Source organism: Mauremys reevesii, linkage group 1 (assembly GCF_016161935.1).
Source record: "Mauremys reevesii isolate NIE-2019 linkage group 1, ASM1616193v1, whole genome shotgun sequence".
Classification (NCBI taxonomy): Eukaryota; Metazoa; Chordata; order Testudines; family Geoemydidae; genus Mauremys; species Mauremys reevesii.
In genome coordinates, this window is record NC_052623.1 from 90,023,793 (window position 1) to 90,046,584 (window position 22,792).

At 40.4% G+C, this 22,792-nt stretch overlaps 1 long non-coding RNA gene across 1 annotated transcript; it reads right to left on the reverse strand.

The window, feature by feature from the left end:
• Positions 1-7,240: 7,240 nt before the first annotated feature.
• On the reverse strand, positions 7,241-9,253 carry LOC120398398. The gene is made up of 3 exons (XR_005594352.1): positions 9,095-9,253; positions 8,283-8,469; positions 7,241-7,405 (listed from the first exon to the last, which is right to left on the reverse strand). It is a non-coding gene; the product is annotated as an uncharacterized LOC120398398 (long non-coding RNA).
• Positions 9,254-22,792: the final 13,539 nt, after the last annotated feature.

Below are 22,792 nucleotides of genomic sequence, written 5' to 3' on the forward strand. Positions count from 1 at the left end.
TTTAATATTAATAAAAGATTACAGGCTATTTGATTTATGTATGTATATTCAAGTTTAAATGAAAATTGTACTTGGGATCTTTTGTATCCTGTGATTATACAGCTGCAAATTTTAGCCCCCTGTTTCTCTATCATGCAGTGAAATTTCAGTTTTCATTAATTATTTTTTCTAGATCTTATGGTTGTAACAGGAATCTTCCAAACATGAACTGAATATAAAATAATGTAGTCATAATGCTTACTGAAATCTGCAGGCAGCCTGAAACTATTGATCAAGAACAGTTTTTTACACAGTATTGAGCTAAATGGCAGTTGACTCTGAAATACAGATGTCAAATGATCCAAAAAAATGTTTTTAATCTCAAAATTAAAAAAAATATTTGTAACTAATTGCAGTTTTATTTGCACTTTAAACAATAATTGAATACTTTTCATTTAAATGTTTTGGATGTTTTCTACATTTTCTACAGTTTCAAATATTTCAAACTTGTGTAGCCAGCATTACAAAGTATTTACGTGCCAGATATTCTAAACATTTGTATGCCCCTTCATGCTTCATCCACTATTCCAGAGGACATTTCCATGCTGATGACATTTGGGGAACAATTATATGTCTCCTGCTCCATGGTTTTAAACTGCCTTCCAAAATCTGAGAGGGACAAGGTGTGGAACATGCTGTCAAAAGTTTTAAAAGAGCAACACTCTGATACAGAAACTACAGAACCCGAACCACCAAAAAAGAAAATCAACCTTTCTGTTGTTGGCATCTGATTGAGATGATGAAAATGAATGTGCATTGGTCTGCATTTCTTTAGATTGTTATTGCGAAGAACCTGTTATCAGCATGGAAGCATATCCTCTGGAATGACAGTTGAAGCATGAAGGGGCATACAAAGGTTGGATCCTGGATTTCTTGTGCACCAAACCTCCCATTGCAAATGTTTAGGGGGGCATGGAGGCACGCCCAGGGGATGCGGAAGGCCATAGGCCAACCCCCAGTGGTGTCACACTCCCTCCCCCACGCCGCTTACCAGTAATGGAATGTGTTTACACCACCCCAGGCCAGGAGTGGCTGTGGGGCAGGGAGCCGAGTTGCAGCAGCCAGGAGCTGGGCTGTGGCCAGGGGCCAGATCAATGCAAGGGCTGTAGAAGGGGCTGGAGCCAGGAGCGGGGACAGAGCAGATCTGGGTCCAGGAGTGGGGCCAGAGCAGGAGTTGGGGACAGAGCAAAACTGGGTAGTGCTCCCTCTCCTCCCTCCCCCCACCATGGTTGTTGGCCTGTGGCCTGCCGCATCGCCTGGGCATTCCTCCATGCACCTTAAGGGGGCACCCCACAGTTTGGGGACCATTGCATTAGATTGTCCTTTTTCCAAAAAGCATCCTTCTTTTGTTCTGAGAAGAATAATTTCTCTTTTCAGGATATGTTAGTCATGATTTTAAAAACATGGTACTGTACTGAAAAAAAAAACTTGCCCTGTTATTATCTACTATTTTAGATTGCAATGGGAATTTTGGTGCACAAGAAATCCAGGATCCAACCTTTTGTCCTTATTTGATGTTGTTCACAAGCACCTCTGAAGTTAAATGGTGTTCATTCAAATTGTAAAAATGAACAAAAAGAGACAACATTATTCTAAGATAAAATTGCTTTCTTTTCAGAATCAAAGGATTAGATGTTTGATTTTTAAATTATGGTCGGTAGATACAGAATAACTTTTTTGTTACAGTGCTTGTCTTTACATTTGTCAAACAGTATTGAAAATAAATGTAAAGACATGAAATGCATCAAAATGGGAGCCAAATATGTCAAAAATAGTACTATTAAAACAATTTCCATTATGTGCAATTTTTTAAACATTTTCATAGCAAGGCTGTTTTCATTGTGGCACCAGGTAGGCTGTTTAAAGATTACTGTACAATAACCCCCAATTTAACTAAATAAAAATCAAAACAAACACACACACAAACCCAGAACAAGGTGATCGATACTGTTGCAGCAGTTCTCCTAGGCTTACCTCTTTTGTCAAATCCAGAGGCAAAAAGTCAACTCAAGTCACCCCATAATATGTATCTAATAACAAACAAATCCCAGCTAGACCTTATCAGTGAAATTAATGAGGTAAAGGGTGAATCATATGAGCTTGAGATGACTGAAAATTTTCCATCAAAACTGATTTTCAAAAAAACAAAATTCTTTGCAAAAAGTGTCCGCTTTCTGTGAAAAGTCTTTTTTATCCAAAAAAAAAATTGTGACTGATTCCCCCCACAAAAAAAGTAGAGGGGCCGATAGGGGTGAGGAAAAATCCTGTTGTCCAACGAACTCTAATATGAACTGGTAGATACAGCATAATGTACAAGGAAGTTTCTATGGATATTTTTAAATGAATTGTTTAAAAAGATCAGAAGCTTAAGTGCATATAGCAGGGGTTCCCAAACTTGGTTTGCAGCTTGTTCAGGGTAAACTCCTGGCAGGCCACAAGAATCTTTGTTTACCTGAGCGTCTGCAGTTATGGCCACTCACAGCTACCAGTGGCCGCGGTTCAACGTTCCCAACCAATAGGAGCTGCAGGAAGCGTTGCGGGCCAGGCCACCACTTCGCGCAGCTCCCATTGGCCAGGAACGGCGAACCACGGCCACTGGGATCTGCAAGCAGCCGTACCTGCAGACGCTCAGGTAAACAAAGCATCTCGCTGCCCACCAAGCCATGAGCAAGCCATGAACCAAGTTTGGGAACCCCTGACATATAGGTTTCAGTCTTACCTGCAATGGTGCTGAACCTGTAAATAGTTACTCAGATGTGTAACTTTATTTATGTATAAACAGATATATTGGCTTTAGTGGGATTAAACATGTGAGAAACATTATGCACTTGTGTGCTTGTGTGACTACTGCCCTCTTGGACAACACTGCAGAGCTTGGATCATAGATTATAGATTCTAAGACCAGAAGGGACCATTGTGATCATCTTGTCTGACCTTCTGTATATCATAGTCCATAGAACGTATCTAAAATAATTCCTTTTGAACAGAAGCATATTTATTAATAAATAAATAAATAAATAATGCCGATTATCAGAAATTCACCACAATCCTCAGTAATTGTTCCAATGTCTAATTATGCATTATTTCTAGTCTGAATTTATCTAGCTTCAGCCAGGGCCAGAGCCCTACAGAGATAAAAGCATCAGCTGTTACAGTCACGTCTCTGTAGTTGGGGGCTGTAACAACTCATACCCTCTGCTGGTTGGCACAGAGGGAGACTTGTAACACACACACACTTGCTAGTGGGTTATATCTTCAGGACTGAGGCCTAAGTATTGGACATGTGCCATGACTATTATTACTCTATTTGGGGCTTTTTGTGAGTTGGCTTTCAGTTACCATGTTGCTGTATGTAGCTGGCATTTTGGAGAGCTATTTATTTTCTTTTATTTGAATTCCACAAGCTCCTGGTTGAGTCATTTCCTTTGGGAATGCATGTTCTCCATGTTCCTTACCACTGCTGTATGTATTCCTGCTAGAAAATTGGAATTATACTGAAGGTGCTTTTTCCATGCACTATATTTTGCAATCGGGCTGTTTTATCTGGAGAATGCCCCAAGAGCTGTTTGCCTTCTTTTTCCAGTCCACATATAAATTGTTGTTTTCAAACAGGATTTTCTTCATCAGGAAAAAGCATTGAAACAATTTCTCTTTTTTTCCCTAATCACATAAAGTATATATCCTTAGAACAGGGATCAGCAACCTTTGGCACGTAGGTCGCCAGAGTAAGCACCCTGGCGGGCCGGGCCAGTTTGTCTACCTGCCTTGTCCACAGGTTTGCCGATCGTGGCTCCCACTGGCCGCGGTTCACCATCCCAGGCCAATGGGGGCTGCAAGAAGAGGTGTCCAGCACATCTCTCGCCCACGCCACTTTCCGCAGTCCCCATTGGCCTGGCACAGCGAACCGTGGCCAGTGGGAGCTGCGATCAGCCGAACCTGCCGACACAGCAGCTAAACAAACTGGCCCATCCTGCCAGGGTGCTTACCCTAGCGAGCTGTGTGCCAAAGGTTGCAGATCCCTGCCTTAGAAAGTTGGAGGTAAGAAAAGATGTAATCCCTTTGCAAGGAGATATTCTCATCTCAAACAGCAGGGAGCATTGGATGAATAGACCTATGGGATTGGAAAGATACTCTCATATCCCCAAACCAATGACCAGGGCGTCCCCTGCCCATGGTAAAACCTGCAGGAGAAGGAAATCTGCATAAAGATTCCCACACATTGTTCATCCCCGATTGTCCCCTCAGGGTCTCTGACAGATTTAACACCCTTTGAATGAGCCATGGGAACTGCCTCAGACTTGGATGATTCCCAGGTGATCCTGTGCCTCTATTTTGGCTCTTTGTCCTGGTTTTCCTTACTTATCAGCAATGCTGCTCTAAAGGAACGGTAATACCAACAAGTACCCTTGTCTATAGTTGCCCTGAGACCCATTTAAAGGTGGATCATATTACTGAGGTAATGGAATGAGTGAAACAGGTTATGAGAACAGGTGAAACACACTGAGGCTCCAAGGCAATCTCCCACTGGGCAAGAAGGGTCTCAATAGCCATCCTTTTGATCTTCAGCCCACTCCTGCCCTAGCCCTTCCATTTTTTGTACCTTCCTTTGGATGGATTTTGAACCTATGGAAAGCTATTTGTGGACGTGTCCTAGGAGAGGAGGTAAATGCCCTCCATGTTGCCCTCTTCCTTGTGGGATGGTTGAAATCAAGGTACAGAAAGTTCCTTCTATGTAGTGATCTTGGGGAACATAATCTAACCTGGTCATAATCTAGGAGCCCCCAGATGACTGTTACCCTTGCCCCAGCAAGAAGGACAGAGACAGAAGAAGCCCAACTCTTGCTGTGGGGAGGAAAGAGGAGAAAGCACCAAGTGAGCAAATGTCTAAGACGGGACTGTAGCCCATAGAGTTAGCTTCAGGTTTACTGTATCTTGTAAGACATTGGCTTCAGCAGTTATTATAAGACTTGAGGCCTATGAATTTAGGCACACTTAAATGGCCCAAAGTTCACCCCTAAGTTCTGGGGAACTGAGAGTAGTGTGTATAAGAGGGAAGTTTGTACATCATGACACCAGATAACCACAGGACCATGAGCTAACACCAGCTTTTGGATATTTTAGGATAGGAATATATGCAGATGTCTGTCCACAAATGGCAACAAATTGATGTATATGATATTTAAAGTTAAGATTTTGTCATGATTATTTTTAGTAAAACTCAGGGACAGGTCATGAGTAATAAAAATAAATGCATGGAAGCCCACGACCTGTCCTTGAATGTTACTAAAAATAACTGACAAAATGGGGCTGAGGAGGGGATAAGAGCCCAAGACATGCTGTGGGATGGGAGGTGCGGTACAGCACCACCTGTGGCAGCTTGAAGCTCCAGGACTAGTGGCTGGGAGCTGTGGGGGCCCCCTGCTGCCCATGGCACCTGGGACCTGTGGAGGCCTCCACTGCCCGCAGTGACTGAGAGCTCCAGGGTTCCCCTGCTGCCCACAGCGGCTCAGAACTCTGGGGTCCTCTCACCATCCATGGTGACTCAAAACTCCAGGTTCCCCAACTGCCCACACCAACTGAGAGCTGTGGGGACCCCGCGCTGCCTGCAGTGACTGGTGCTGCTTGGTCTCTTCCTCCCCCTGCCACCCGGGGCGGCTTTGAGCTCTAGGTTCCCCTGCAGTGGTTCAGAGCTCCATGGTCCTGGCTGGCTGACAGCTCCATCCCTGCTACACTGGTACTGAAGGGGAAAATGTCATGGTCTCTGGAAATTATGGAATCTATGACTTCAGTGACCTCTGTGACATAATCTTAGCCTTAATGGCAATACATTGAGATTGTTAATATTGTAACCTATAGGAGAAGGGCTCCCAAACATTAGTAGGGTGAGGAAATACAAATAAAGAAGAGATGTGAAGCCCCAATGAATGTACTTTAGGCATAGTGGTGTCTTCACAGTGGTGATGTGTTATCAAGTTGTATCCCTTCGTGCGTGCAGGAAGAAAGAAAGACGTGGGCCTTGGGAGTTGCCAGGATGATGGCCACTGATGGTGATGATGAGGAAGGTGATGGTGATGAGGAAGATAATGGCTAATATTTGTTGTTCTGCAAGGGATGGTGTGAGTATGTGGCTGTTCAGATGTACGTTCTGTATTATTTCTATGTACTTGCTGGGTTAGAGTGTTTGTGACTTTGCTAAATGTATTAATAAACTATTGCAAATACAGAAGGGTTCCTAAAGTGTGAGTGCTGCAACCATGCCATCAGGGTTCCCAAGTGAACAGTAATTCTAATAATACTGGGCCTGATCTTGGGAAAAAAAAACCTGTGAAACCTCAGAATGATATCTGGGAATTCTTAAGTAATCAATATAATTAATACATAATCCATAGATTAGGCTGAAGGATCAGTGATAAGATCACCTACCCCCTCCCCCACCATCAGCCATACAATCCTGATCCCACCTGCAATGTAAAACTCTCTCTGCCTCCTAATCCTAGCAACTGCTTCAGTGCCTTAATGTATTGACTATATTAAATTACATTCTCATGCAAATTGAAATTTGAAGCAGAGCAAAATAAATGGAAAAACATTTTAAACAGCGGGTTTATTGAATTAAGTATTAAATTAAATAACACTATCAACTCAGCAGTGAGTTTGTTATTCTATTAGAAACTTCTTATTTTTGCAGCACAATTCAAAAAATAGTATGCTGCCAAAATCAGTACTGTTGAAATATGGGTGGTCTTGCAACAGAGCATAGGTCACTCATGCTATGAAATACACTGTGCCCTGCATATTGGAGATATTCTGATCTGCATGAATCATAGTGCACTGTTATTTCATGAGGAACTCAAAAAACTACATTGCCTACTTTTGTTGCCATATCCCATACAGGTTCCTACTGGATTTGCGGTTCATCATCACTCCTAGGTCATTTTCAGCATTACCACTTTTCATATATTCCTTTCCCACTAAATATTTGTTTCAGATTTTTCTCCCAGATGTGTTAATACAGTATTTAACCTGCATGGATTTTCAATGCAATCTGAAATTTTAGCTTCAAAGTTGCTGCCTATGAACTGACCTTCATGGATTCACCCAATATGTCTACACAAAACCACAGCAAGTGCAGGGGCATCCAGTGTCTGTTGCTAAACTGTTATTGACTAAAGGCCAAAGACACTGTCCTGTAAATCACTCCTTTCCACCAGGCAACGTTCAGAAGAAAGTAGCCAGCAGCACTGCTGTGTTACCATGATGATAGCCAGATGACATCTTGCAAACCAGTGTCCAGAGACAAGGGGAGGAGCACACATGGGAGCAACAGAAGGAAGATGCAGCCATATTGGTGGTGATGTTCAATAATCTAGAGTTAGGGAAGAAGAAAAGGTTTAAGGGATTTGGGCATGGTTCTAAGGCAGTGCTGTGATCTGAACCCAGGTCTCCCGGCTGTTCATTAGATACTCTAGCCTCCATATCACACAGGGAGATAAAATAAAACTTAGAATACAATCCATGGTATGTGGCACCCCACAAGCCATCACCACAAAGTGATCCAGTGCCACACAATGATGATTTACACTTTGGGATTAATTTTAATTGCAATATTTATCTGTCTTTAGAGAGAATAGATTAGCAGATCTATGAATAAAAATTGGTGGACACAAAAGCATGGTTGTGCAGAGGTGCGTAGCAACAGGAAATATAACATTGAGAGAACAGATGGCAGAGTGTAACATATTATATTCTCTACTAATCCTTTTTACCATATTTATACTAAAATATTTTATTAATATTACCTTTCAATAATTTATACAAATGTAATTAGATTGAGGCCAGGTAGCTTGAATGTGCTTCTACAAGCATTAATCCTGACAACACTCCTTCGAAGAAAATATTATCCCAATATATACAGTGGAAAACTGAAGAAGAGTGAGATAGTAATTTGACTCTATGATGGAAAAGCTTGCCCTCACCCCAAAAGAGGAAACTTTTGCAGCATTTCCTGAAGATATTCAGACTTGCCTAATCTCCTCTGGAAGCTTTTCTCCGTAGCCGGATCCCCTCAGCTCCAAATTTTCTCTTTGAGAAAACTTTTCCACTATAGTAAATATGACACTTGCAACTTTGATACCCCTGTCTACTCAAATACCTTCTACTCACCCAAAAAAATAAATAAAAATGACAGATGAAACAAACAAATCAACAAAAACCAAATAACATATCCGCATCAGAGTTTTTACCTTCTCCACCCCAGAAGTATCAGAGAAGTCCACCAAGGATACTATGGTGATTAGCAGCCATATGTAAACTCTTAGCTAGATCAAAGCCACACACTGATTTGTTGTCAGAATCAAAGTTAGTGCTCAAGAGTTTCTGCCTTCTTGTCCTCTGCTTGGATCACACTTCTGAAAAAAGGATTTCACATCCCTTCCAAAGAAAGGAAAATAAAGGTAATGTATTATTAAATAATACACAAAAGGGGACGGGGGTGGAATAACCCTCAATCACAACTCGTTCTCTCTGTTCAACTGCCTATCCTATCTGAAAAGAAACTTCCTACTATCCATTTTCTTTTCTTGCAATGCAATCAGTAACCAACATCCTGACAAATGGTTTAAGAACCCAAGTTTTCAGTTACTTGCACTGATCTACATATGTCTATGATACATACAGGTACATGTACACATATACTGTACTTAATAGCCCAAATTTCGATAATTGTGGAGCTTCCCATTTAGTGGAAGAAGAAGAAGACACTCTTTCATATTCTGAATTCTAGCTGAATTCTAGCTCCAGGCAAGCAGCACACTTCTCGATTTTCCTGGTCTGGATAGCAGATGGATGACTCCGTCCCCCTTAGGAGGGAGTCCCCAACAACCACCACCTGCCTCCTCCTCTTGAGAGAAGTGATAGTGGAACCCCCATCCCTAGGACAATGCATCCCATGCCTTCCGGTCGATGGGGTCTCCCTCTGATCTCTTCCTTCAGATGACTCTTCCAAACCATTCTCCACCGTAGTACCTGTGCAGACAGCCTGGAAATGGTTTCTTACCGTTATCTGCATTGGGGCTTCATGGGTTCTCCTCTTTCTTCTTCTGGAGGTCACATGTTGCCAGTTTTCTTCCCCATATTGTACTGCCCTCTCTGATTCTTCAGCATGCTGTGCTGCAGCACCAAACACTGACTTCTATCCAGAAAATCTTCATTTTCTCTGATGCAATGCAAGGTTGATACTTGGGTCTCTAGTCCTTTAAATTTCTCTTCCAATTTGGAGACCAGCTTGCACTTTGTACAGACAAAGTCGCTTCTTTTCTCAAGGAGAAAGACAAACATAGCACCTGGTCGTTCACTATCCATAATGTCTTCCTTTTAAGAGACTTCAGATGTTGTATTTACTGCTCACAGAAACCTGAAAGGCAAAAAACAAACAAACAAAATATAAGTGAACTCCCAGGCAAACTCCCCCTGTTTGCCTGTCCTCTGTTCGTGGCTCACTTGGTTCGCAACTGGCTGCTTTTTTATAAGGCTGTTGGCTCGAAGCACCCTGTGACTGTCCACTGAGGGCTTGTCATCCCTGCAGAGTTATCTTGGGTTTTTACTCAGGTGTTGCCTCTAGCCTGATTGCCAGCCACCCATGAAGCTCTCTGGTCAAAGTGAGGTGGTGCTTTCAACCTGGGCTTGCTGGCCCATCCTTAGATATAGGGTAAAGTCTGAGTGCTGCTTACACAAAACAATAGTTGCTTACGTCTGTAGTTCTGTGTGTATTAAAACAATTACATTTTAGAGTTGTTCCTATTATTTTTTGTAAGTCAAAGTTTGTCATTCACTGAATAATTAGAAAATAATAATTTGGCTTGTCAGGCTATACATTAATCATTTTAGTCTGACAAAGTGGCATTATTTAATTAAGTTTAGACAAATGTCTATGTGATTTATGCTGTGTACTTGGCTCTTCCTGTAGTATATCATTACAGCCTTGCAATGTTTCATCTTCTTCAGTCAAGAGCTTAATCTTACAAAAATAGAATTTTTGTATTTACAGGAAATTCTCCTTAAAATCAATATCCCCAAACAATTACATCTTTCAAAATAGTGAGTTCTTGAGAGAAAGATTTATAAATTATAATCAAGACAAGTTTTCCTTACTTGTGTTGTAATGAACTTCTAATAAATCAGCTGTCCAAAAAGGCTTTCAAGTTTAAACACTTTGTGCCTGTTTAACAAAGTTAAAAAGGTAACTTTTTAAGAGTTTCTGGTTTTGATTACTTTGTTATTTTCTGGTTTTGTTCTTCTGTGTTTTTTCCGGATATCTTGTTGTAGATCTCAGTGGATGTATATTGTTAATTGTCACAGTACTGAATCTTTAACAAAGATTTCCATTCTCAAAAATGTTTATTTAAATAGGTGTTAACCAGAGCTAACAAAAACAGTTTTAAACAGCCCCTGACTAAATATCTCTGCTCCTATCTATTGCTCAGCTTTCACTCTCTTGGCTTTTTTAATGTCATCATTTCACTGGTTCTCAAGTTATGATAGTCTTCCAGATCTGAAGCTCAATGCTCTGGTGAAGTACAGTCATGGAGTTTGCAGTAATACATGAATGTCTTGATTTATAATGTAAAAATCAAGCAGAGAAAACTGTTTTTGTTTTTTGGGAGGAGTGAATATTTCAGGCCTTCTTTATAGCTCAAAAAGTAGAAAAACAAGATACATAAGCCCAAGTTATTTTTTTCTTCCTTGAGAGGTTACATCAAAAGAGATTATCTATATTTTAGTTGATTCATATTTTACTTTAAAGAAATGTTGAATTGATTTGATTACAAGTCAAGATAGCACTGATTGAATATTGTATAGCGCTGTACTGGTAACTAGCAAACTGTAATATTCTACTCATATGTATCTGATTGAAGTACATGGTTGCATTAGTCACTGCACCAAAGATTTTGGTCTAATTCTAATGATATAATAGTAGTTCAAATGCAATATTTATTTGCACAGTTGTCCAATATGAAGGCAATTCTCTTATCCTGAAAGAAAATATTAATATGGTAGTTTCATTTATGTAACTTTGAATTACAAAGGATCCATATAAATACTGTTGTCTTAGCTAATGAATTCTCTTTCCAATTTTTGCTTAACTACTGGGTATGAAACTAATACAATGCCTGAAGGTACATTCTCCTTTTTTTGTGTGAGCTAGACACAATATTAAGTTTTTATTTGTTTCCTTATTGTGAGTCAGACATATTGCAACCAGCTAAAAAGTATAGATTAAAGACCTTAATTGTCCTAAGATTACTAAAAGCTTTTTTTTCAGGTTAGTCACAGTTGATTTACTAGGCATTTCTAAACTCTTCATTTTGGGGCAACTATTGCTATTATATATTGTCCTTACCCTAATTTTGATGAGCCAATCAAGAATTTACTCTGAAGCTTCTGTAGTTCAATGACAGGTCATGAGATGGTGCTAGAGTAGCAAGTGAATCCCTTTCTCCTTTCCTTGCCTCCACCATGCACTTAGAACATGCTATCCAGAAAACTTAGATTTCTGCTCTCCACCACGGTCATGATGGCCCAATATAATGTTCTTGGATCCAAATGAATTTATTTTTTATAATGTATTCCTGCAGGAAATATTTCATTAAAGATAAAATGCTACACTCAAATTCTTTTAGCAGTATCAAGCTTTAGATGTAAAATTTGTTGAATGCATCATACAACTCAAAGGGCGGGGGAGGGGGGAGTTGTGGATAGCTATTAGTATATTGATAGCCAAGGTGATGACTCTAGGATCCTGAGAAATCAGAGACCTTGCCAACAGAAAAGGAATGAATTATATCTCTGATAAAGACTTTGCCTGTGGAAAAAATTATAGAGGCTTTTAAAATAAGTATAATAAGCTGAGAGAATTTGGGCTCTCTTATTGTTTAATCAATTCTCTTTTTTTTCCCCAGCTGTTCCTGGTCACCCTTTTCTACTCTGTCAATTCTATTCAGTTCTTTCCCTTTAAAAAAAAACAAAACCAAACAAAAACCTAAGAGCCAAATTCAACTGAATGCCTTCCGGAAGTAAATGAGTACAATTCCCATTTAGGTCTGGACAAACTAGTCACAAACAATTTATTCATAGAGCTTAAATCCTTTTCTCGTTTAGTTATTCACAAAATATCCTTGATTATCTCATTTTGGTGTATTATAAATAAGGCTAAGATTTTGTCATTGTTATTTTTAGTAAAAGTCATGGACAGGTCAATAGTAATAAACAAAAACTCATGGAAGCCGTGACCTGTCTGTGACTTTTGCTGCTGCTGCTGCTCCATGGTTTCCCCCCACCACCATGGTGGCTGGGAGCTGCAGGGTGATCATATATCCCAAAGACAAAATGGGACACCCCAGCCACTTGCCCAAGGCATCCCCGTTCCTCTGCGCAAGGCTGTTGCTGGAACCATGAGGAGAACCCCCTCAGGAGTCTATCACCTGTCGCTGGAACTTTGCATGGGGCGCCCTGTCACTTGTTGCTGCTGTCACGTGTTGCTGGAACCCTGCCAGGGCCCCACTGGCTGTGAGCTCCAGAGTCCTGCAGCCCCTGGGGCTGAAGCAGAGAATATCATGAAGGTCTCTGGAAGTCATGGTTTCCGTGACTGCCACGACCTCCGTGACATAAACGTAGCCTTAATTACAAATAATTGTATTGTGTTCAGGTTTTTATATTGTTGGTATCAGAGCACTTTCCAATAGTGCATAAAGCAACATAGCTAACATCTCTCATGTGTGCTTCATGTTTCATTGTTCACCCCACTAGTAAAAGGAAGTGTACAGTGCCTGACTTCTGTGTGTGTTTATACTGGCAAAGGCAAGTTAAAAGATGTGTTGTTTCCACTTGGAGCAAAAGGTGGTAAGATTAGTGGTGGTTTTAAGTTTCCATTGTCTTGAAATTGTTCATTACAACCTACTGATTACCAATACAATGACTACTGTGGTTATTTATTATTCATTTGTGTGATTGGTCACCTATACCATATTATGTGTGTTTATTTCTGGATTTTATCACCTATGGTTTATAAACAGGGAGCATGACTCAATTTGTCAAAGTGAACCATTTTAGGAAGAGAGAAAGGACAGCAGAGTTTTTTTGAACATATGCAATTTTCTAATTTTTCATACATAGAAAATAAAAGTTTGCTTTATCATCCCAAACAATTCCAAAGGTCAGATTCAGCTCCAGTGTAAGCAAAACACTTCCTATAGAATCATGACTAAATTTGGCCCCCAGACAATGCCAGATTGCTGCAAGTCACATCACTTGGTCCCATCTTCTGACCAGCCTACACACATCCTGTAAATCATACCACTATTTATGTCATCCATAAACATGGCTCAAACAGCTTAATAGGATGAAACTGGGAGGGAGTGGGTCCTGATAATCTTCACCCGAGAATATTAAAGGAACTGGCACATGAAATTGCAAGCCCAATAGCAAGGATTTTTAATGCTCTGAAAACTCAGGTGTCATACCATATGATTGAAGAATTGCTAATATAGTACCTATTTTTAAGAAAGGGGGTGGGGAAAAGTTATCCAGGAAACTATAGGTCTGATAGTTTGATCTCAACTGTATGCCAGGTCTTGTAATAAATTTTGAAAGAGAAAGTAGTTAAGGACATAGGATTAAATGGTAGTTGGGATAAAATACTACATGGTGTTACAAAAGATAGATTGTGCCAGACTGACCTGATCTGCTTCTTTGGGAAGATAACTGATTTTTTAAAAGACAAAGGAAAGGCAGTATAAGGCATTTGATACAATAAGGCATTTGCTACAGCTCCACGTGAGAAATTCTTAGCTAAAGTCGAGAAGATGGGGACTAATATGAGAACTGGAAGGTGGGTAAGGAACTGGTTAAAGGAGAGACTGCAACGGCTCATGCTGAAAGGTGAACTATCATGCTGGAGGAAGGTTACTAGTGGAGTTACTCTGGGGTTGGTCTTGGAACCAGTCTTGTTTAACATTTTAATTAATGACCTCGACACAAAAAGTTGGGAGTGTGCTGATAAAATTTGCAGATGACACAAAGTTGGGAGGAAGAGGAGGACCAGAATATCATACAAGAAGATCTAGATGAACTGGAGTAATAGAAATGGGATGAAATTTAATAGTGCAAAGTATAAGGTCATACACTTAGGGACCAACAACAAGGATTTTTGCTATAAACTGGGGATTTATCATCCGAAAGTGACAGAGGAGGAGAAAGACCTGAGTGTATTGGTTGCTCACAGAATGACTATGAGCCACCAATGTGATGCAACCATGAAAAAAGTTATGCAGTCCTAGGATGTGTTAGGATTTTGTGGTTCCCAGTGAGTCTGATGCTGGGTAGAATCAAGGGACTTCAATTTGATGCAATGCGAGTCAATGCAATTCGATTCAATTTTAACAAGGCTTTATTCAATATGTGCACAAGGAGAGCCCCTGGTACAAAGAATCAGGCACAGTCCCTCCAGCAAGGAGCCCCTCCCCTTGCTATTTTATAGCACATGGCACTTACATAACAAATTACATAACAAGTTACATAACATGAACCTCTAACCAATCAGAGTTAACCTTTCCATATATGGGTTTGTTTATCACATGCTCATAGTTCTCCATTCCACATGCTGAGCTCAACCCCCTCCCCCTGGCCTTTTCCAGAATGTTCCTAGGCTGGTGAGCTACAGCATGCTTCCCTATGCATGAGCACCCTGCAAACCACATTTTATCCTAAATGAACACAAGCATACCCTTCAGCTCCCCCATTTGGTTTTGGGGCTAAGAACAATTTTTAGACCCCACTAACAGCACTTCCTTGTATTTATTAGGAGCAATGATTGACTATCAACACTTAATTAACTATGATTTTGAGAACAAAATTAAATAATACATAATTTTTACAATAAAAATAATAATGTCCCCATACCATTGCGAGAACACAACCTAAATCCATCCCCATGGAATTTGTTTCCACAATAGCAAATCCTTTTATCCACTGAATCACTGTAATTGCCTTACCACTTCTTTCATAATATTTCTTCTAAAAGGCTTAACACAATAGGAAGAACGAGATGTTTAAGCAAGGCTTGCCTGCCAAAGTTAATCACCCACATCCATGCCAGATAGTGGAGTCCTTCCTCACTGCTATGTCATCCATTAAATTACATTACATGCACCATTAAGTCAGGTCCCAACATTTGAGATAAGGCTTGTCCTGACTTTAGGTTTCCCATACACAAAACCCATCCTCCCAGGATGGAACACTGGTCCCATGGGAAAGCCATATATTTATCTCCGGCCCTTATTCTACACAGGTGTCTGTGACATATGAATGGGAGTGGGTGTCCTGGCTGAGCCTTCAGTTCAGGAATTAACACGCCTCCAAGGATGCAATGACCATCTCAGTATACCCCTATTATCGATAGGGACCACTCCCCTGCCACCATCCAAGGTGAAGACATTCAGGCTTTGAGAACTGCAGCTCTTACCCAACATGACACCTATGGCACGAGTGAGTCTCCTATCAGGGCTGAAACTTTCATGTTGATCACCAGGATGATACCATGCCAGGAAGATAACACAATTTTTCCACATGACTAGACCAATGCTTGCTTATACATTTTAGTAGTTTTTAATAGATGGCTGAGTACAACAGTGAGGACCTGACCAACTGTTGCTGAGTTAAGGTAATATCTAACTTGATTAGACGTGAGCCCCACTCTCACTGCAATAAACTGTCATTCCTGCTACTAACAAATTTTAACTCCGTTCCTTATTATTAGATTTGAGTAATGGCATTTACAACTGATCCAGTGGCTCCTCCCCAGGTGATTACATCAATAAAACACTGAAAGCCACTGCAGCATTATTAAGATGAGACGTCTTAAAAATACTTTAAAAAAACCACTCAAAACAATTAGTAGACTACAAAAATTTCTACATCAATTTTAAACTGGGAATATCAAATTCATCAATAGTTTAACTACATCAGACGCAGTGGCCTTGGCCACTGGGAAAGTTTCTACCAACTTAGTAAAGTGATCCATGATCACCAGAACATATTCTTTTCCTCTGCCCAATGGCAGGGGCACAATGAAATTTATTTGTAACTGCGTGAAGGGCGGTGTTGGTCTTGGCTGATGTTGCATTTTCATTTTCACTGTGGGAGCAGAATTATACTTAGCACATGTTACACACCTCCTCATATAATCATGCATATTTGCATTAAGCTTAGTATGCCACCAGGTGTTTGACATACGGTGGATCACCCTCTGTGCTCCATCATGCCCCAACATGTGATACACTTGTATCATAGTTCCCATTAGCGCATTTGGTAACACTAATGTGTTCCCTGGACCTCTCCAAGTGTTATCATCACACAGCTTGCCCCCATTATCCATCCATAATCACTTCTCTGCCCTTGTTGCAGTGTGTTGAATGTCCTATAATTTAAAAAAGTTTGGGGGTTTTATGAGAGGCCATGTTGCAGCAATCAATTGTGTCTCTTTATCTTCCACTGCTGCTTGTTTAGCTAGTTTGTCTGCCCTTCGGTTCCCCTTGCTATGAGGGTCTGTCCCTTTTGTATGGGCCGTCACTTTTATCACTGCTACTTCAGTAGGTTTCTGCATGGCTGCATGAAGTTTCTGCACTATCCCCCCATTTTGTATTGGGGATCCTGTACTTGTCAGGAATCCCCGATTTACCCACAAGATAATATAATCATGCACAACTCTAAACACATATCTAGAATCAGTATATATGTTTACAGCATAACCTTCTGCGGCTTCACATGCTGCAACTAATGCCTGTAGTTCTACTACTTGGGCCGATGCCCCAGGTAAACTGCCATGTGCCACCAGCTGCCCATCTTGAGTACAAACGGCCCATCCTGTGTGTCGCTTGCCATCCACATAGAAGGAAGACCCATCCACATATAGGCAAGGGGCACCAGGTATTTCAGTTTCTTTTACCAATGGAAGGTTCGTGGGCTCTTCATTAAGGCAACAATGATGAGGGTGTCCCTCATCTGGGGTAGGCATGAGGGTGGCAGGGTTTAGCGCCAACGCTCGTTTCAGATGTACCGAAGGCATTAGCAAGCTCGTTTCCCATCAAGTCCATCTTGCCACATGGACTGCTGAAGATTTCTTTCCTGATAAAATAGCAAGGACAGCGTGAGGCATGACAATATTTACATCTTGCATACCAGTAAGCGGTGAGGCCTGACTTAGGGCCATAGAAGCTCCTTCCACCGCCTGGAGGCCTGGTGGCATTGCTTGAACGATCTAATTTAGAAGAGTAGTATGCTACTGAGCGCTGTTTGTCCCCATGTTTTTGCACTAACACTGCTGTCATATGTCCCTCTCTGACATGTGTGTACAGTGTAAAAGGCATTAATGGATTAGGAAGTTCCAACCCTGTGGCAGTACTTAGCCTCTGTTTCAATGTGGTAAAAGCCTGTTCATATTAAGTGTCCATTCAATTGTATCATGTAGTCCACCAGCACCCTTCAGGAGATTATTAAGGGGCTGGACAATCCTTGAATAATTTGGGATTTGAGTTCGGCAGAAATTGAATAGCCCCAAAACTTTCCTAACTCCCCTGACCATAATTGGTTGTGGGCATGCATTAATAGCCTCAATGTGGTCAACAGTTAAACGCTTGTACCCCTTGGATATTAGATCCCCCAGATAGGATACTTCCTCCTTTGCGATCTGAGTCTTTCTAGCATTACATTTTACCCCACTGTCTGCCAAGTGTTGCAGGATCACTTCTAAGTCTTTCATGTGCGTTTGGCAATCTGATGAGGAGATAAGAAGATCATCAACATACTGTACAACACAAGAAGTCATGTCTGGCAGCTTTGCCAGCACATCAGCTAATACTCTATGAAACAAAGTAGGTGAGTTATAAAAACCCTGGCTTCGGTGAGTAAAGGTATATTGCTTCACTTTAACAGTGAATGCAAACCAAAATTTACAGTCAGGGTGCACAGGAACAGACCAAAAGCTAATGTCCAAGGCTGAAAACACTATGTGATCATCAAAAGCATGTAAACCTCTCTCTACCATCCATTCCTGTACCTTTTCCCAGAAGGGTAGGTTTGGGTTATTAAGCTGCAAAGATGACATTTCTTTTAACATGCTCCGCAAGTTAGATGGACTCATATGAGTGTGCTCTAGGCAACTAACAGTAGCAGGGTCCCCCGCTTGATTAGGATCAGGGACAGTGTGCATTCTCACTGGAGCCATGAAACTAGACTGATATCCCCATGTTCCACATATAGGGTCCAAAGGTGCTGAGGGACAAGATCTCTTTCCCTGCAAGTCTGCTTCTTTATACTTTTTTGCCTCTGCTTGCAGTTTTTCTACCTCTACTTCTAACTTTCCCATTCTTACTTTTGGCATATCACACTTTCTAACCAGCTGTTCATAATCAACAATTAAACACATACCATTTGGTCCTTCTTTATTTCAATCATACAGCCAAAATATCTCCACAAGAAAACTAATAAACTTACTGCTACAACAGTTATAAAAGCACTAATCATATACTCTTCATATTGTGGATCACTATATCCCTTCATCTTTCTCTTTTTTTTCTTTTACCTAAATGTCCTCCAATCTCCAAATTTGTAAATACAATTCTGTTTACAGACTAATAACAATTTATTCCAATCAAACACCCCAGACTGAAATGCCCAATCAGCAGATTAATTCTTTTTCCAATGTATTTGATCTGCACAATTACAATGTCTAATTAGGAGATCTGGGCCAGCCAACACATTAGCTAGAGGTACTTATGGCTATACCTGCCCCTACACTAACTGTTGGTCCTTACAACCTCTTTGATTTCCCACTTCAACAGCATTTAGTCAGAGGAACTTACAGCTTAACCAGCCCCCACACTAAGTATAATGTCTCAAGACTGCAACAAACCCCCTGAATTCCCCAGCACCAAGACTTGCTTACTACAAAAGGTATGAGTCACCAGTCAGGTCAGATACACACAACCAAATAAAAAATGAACAAACTCATCCTCTAATTTGATTGTAGGTTGTGATCCTGAAGGATATTTCTCACCCTGCTCGCTGCGCCAAGAAACTGTTGGGATTTTGTGGTTCCCAGTGAGTCTGATGCTGGGTAGAATCAAGGGATTTCAATTTGATGCAATGTGAGTCAGTGCAATTCGATTCAATTTAACAAGGCTTTATTCAATATGTGCACAAGGAGAGCCCCTGGTACAAAGAATCAGGCACAGTCCCTCCAGCAAGGAGCCCTTCCCCTTGCTATTTTATAGCACATGGCACTTACATAACAAATTACATAACAAGTTACATAACATGAACCTCTAACCAATCAGAGTTAACCTTTGCATATATGGGTTTGTTTATCACATGCTCATAGTTCTCCATTCCACATGCTGAGCTCAAACCCCTCCCACTGGCCTTTTCCAGAATGTTCCTAGGCTGGTGAGCCACAGCATGCTTCCCTATGCATAAGCACCCTGCAAACCACATTTTATCCTATATGAACACAAGCATACCCTTCAGATGCATCAGACGTGGTATTTCCAATAGAGACAGGGATGTGCTAGTACCGTTGTATAAGGCACTGGTGAGACCTCATCTGGAATACTGTGTACAATTCTGGTATCCCATGTTTAACAAAGATTAATTCAAACTGGAACAGCTGCAGAGATGAGCTGCTAGATATGGAAAACCTTTCTTATGAGAGGAGACTCAAAGAGCTTGGCTTGTTTAGCCTGACCAAAAGAAGGCTGAGTGAAGATATGATTTCTCTCTACAAATACATTAGCGGGAAAAATACCAGGGAAGGAGAGGAGTTATTTAATTTAAGCACCAATGTGGAACTCAGAACAAATAGATATAAACTGGTCATCAACAAGTTTAGGCTTGAAATTAGGCAAAGGAGTGAAGTTCTGCAGCAGCCTCCCAAGAGGACCAGTGGGGGCAAAAAAAACTAATTGGCTTTAAGACTGAGCTTGATACATTTATGGAGGATATGGTCCACAATAGCAGCAAATATCTCCAACGGCCGGTAATGAGACACTAGCACCAGGTGATGGCACTGGGTTACTACAGAGAGTTCTTTCCCAGATGTCTGGCTTGTGGTTCCCGCCCACATGCTCAGGGTCTAACTGATCACAATATTTTGGGTTGGGAAGGAATTTTTCCCTTGGACAGATTGCCAGGGGACGAGGGGTCACTTTCCTCTGCAGCATGGGACACAGGTCAGTTGCAGGTTTAAATCAACATAAATGGTGGATTCTCTGTAACTTGAAATCTTTATATCATGATTTGAGGACTTGAGTTAAATCCAGAGGTTATGGATATATTAAAAGAGTGGGTGGGTGAGGTTCTGAGACCTGCAATGTGCAGGAGGTCAGACTAGATGATAATGATGGTCCCTTCTGCTCTTAATGTCTATGCGTTACAACATGCCTGTTCTTTAATCAGTTCTTCATGTTTTAATTTTACATAGCAATTAGAAGAGAGACTTTTTTATTTAAAAATGTATAGAATGTAGATATTTCAGCAAAATGAGTCTATTAAAATTTTCTTCTGTATTTTTAAGACTTTAATAAGATTATCCTTTGCTTTTTGCATCTCTTTTATCAAGAGGTTATACTTCATGTGTTCTCTCCCCCCCCCCCATTATAACTATGGTTTTATACCGATACTTGGAAATTTCAGTTGGTGCAAATCTAAGATCCATTTGTGTATATGGTTTTAAATAGATGTGGCTCTATTGATAAACTTTTTATAATTTTTCAAATTGTAAATGTATACATTTATAATAAGTACAGTATTCCTATTAGACCAAAATGTATTGAAATCTTAGCACCAACCTCAGTTTTGTTTGAGATTCTATGTTCTCCTGGCTTCAAATAGTATTTGGCAATCTCTTAGCTTTCTTTGTATGTATCATAATAGTAAGTTTAGAGTATTTATGTCTGCATGGACATCCTGAGTAGAAGGAATTTGCTATTTTTTCATTCTTAGTACTTTGTTGAATGAAATATAGAAATGAAGTACTGGTATAATTAACCATATGGAGTTAGTGGGGATGTTTGTGTTTGATCAAACCTGAGTGACATATTTCAGCTATTCCATTTCCAAAAAATAATTATCTTTCAACTTCTAAAGACTCAGACAAGAATCTATGTGCTATATCCTGTAGTCGTTGTGTGCACAAAACTCCCATTGACTTTCATGGTAGTTGTGCATTCAAAAGGGCTGCCAGTTCAGACCCATATACAGTCCTGTGATGAGGCTGTCTACCATTTTTGAATTTTCCTAAGCTGTCATTTATTAAATTGATGGTAAACATAGAGCACATGCTGTCAAGAGAGAAGTTATGTGTCCTTAGGCATAAGAGAGCAGAGAAGAGACTGTTTAACTTAGATTTTACTGATTCAAAATAAACCTTTTGTGTATGAAAAATAAGATCGTTAATGTAACACTTTGTGCCAGTCTCGAATATCAGTCTTCACTTCAGAACAAGAGAGAAACTATTGTTTAAAAGAAGTAATTCTTGTCCAAGACTGATATCTATAGATATGAACTAAAAAGCTAACTGAATCATCACATTAAGGGTGCTTCTTGAAATGCCAAGAGGAAATTTTGCTTAGAAACAAAGTCTTTATATGACACAAGTGCCAATCTAATGTGATTTAATGTAAAGGGCAAGCACAGCTGTCAATGAATTTTTTTATTTTTTTTTTGCTGGAAAGGACACCATTGCTGACATTCTGGCCACATTCACAGGACATGAACTTGGTTAAGCTTTAGTGAGCAGAAGATAATGAGTGGTTATGTTAGGCATCTTGAGTGCTTTGTTCTGCCTAACTTGAATTTCTGATATATCATACAAAACTATTCAGAGTCAAGGGGGAGTTACAGCAGTTATACACTGGCACAAACAAGTGGGATCATAGTTATTTTACAGCAACAGAAGAAGCTACATATTTAGCTATATAGAATTCATCTCTTCTTCACTTGAAAACTAAATAATTGAGCCTAATAAGTCTATTTTGACTGTTATAAATGAGGACTATTGCCAGTCAGAATGCAGACTAGTGTTTCAGGCCGGCCACAGTTAATTCCTAATAATGGACAAAATCTTATGCTAGGTAAAGTCCTGAGCAAGAAATGCTCTGTAAGTTGCACCATCTAAGGAGTACCCCTCAAAGGCACTGCAACATTTCTGAGTCATAATTCCTTTCTGATTGCTCCTGCAATCAGGTAGAGAAAGGGTTGGAGCCAAGGCTTTATACATATTTTGTTCACCTGATCCAGAACCTAAAAACCCAAAGTCTGAGTAACACTTCTAGAGTATTACTCCTCTTACTCCTTTTCCTGTAATCCAAGTCAAATACTAGCCCAGTGTATGTGAGCTTATGTTCTTATCCAATACTATAATATGGTCTTATCCAATACTATAACAGGATTCAAAAGGGAGCTAGATAGATTCATGGAGGATAAGTCCATCAATGGCTATTAGCCAGGATGGGCAGGAATGGTGTCCCTAGCCTCTGTCTGCTAGAAACTGGGATTGGGTGACAGGATATGGATCACTTGATTATTACCTGTCTGTTCATTCTCTCTGAGGTACCTGCCATTGGCCGCTGTCAGAGGACAAGATATTGGGCTTGATGGACCTTTGGTCTCACCCAGTATGGCCGTTCTTATGTTCTAGCTGTAT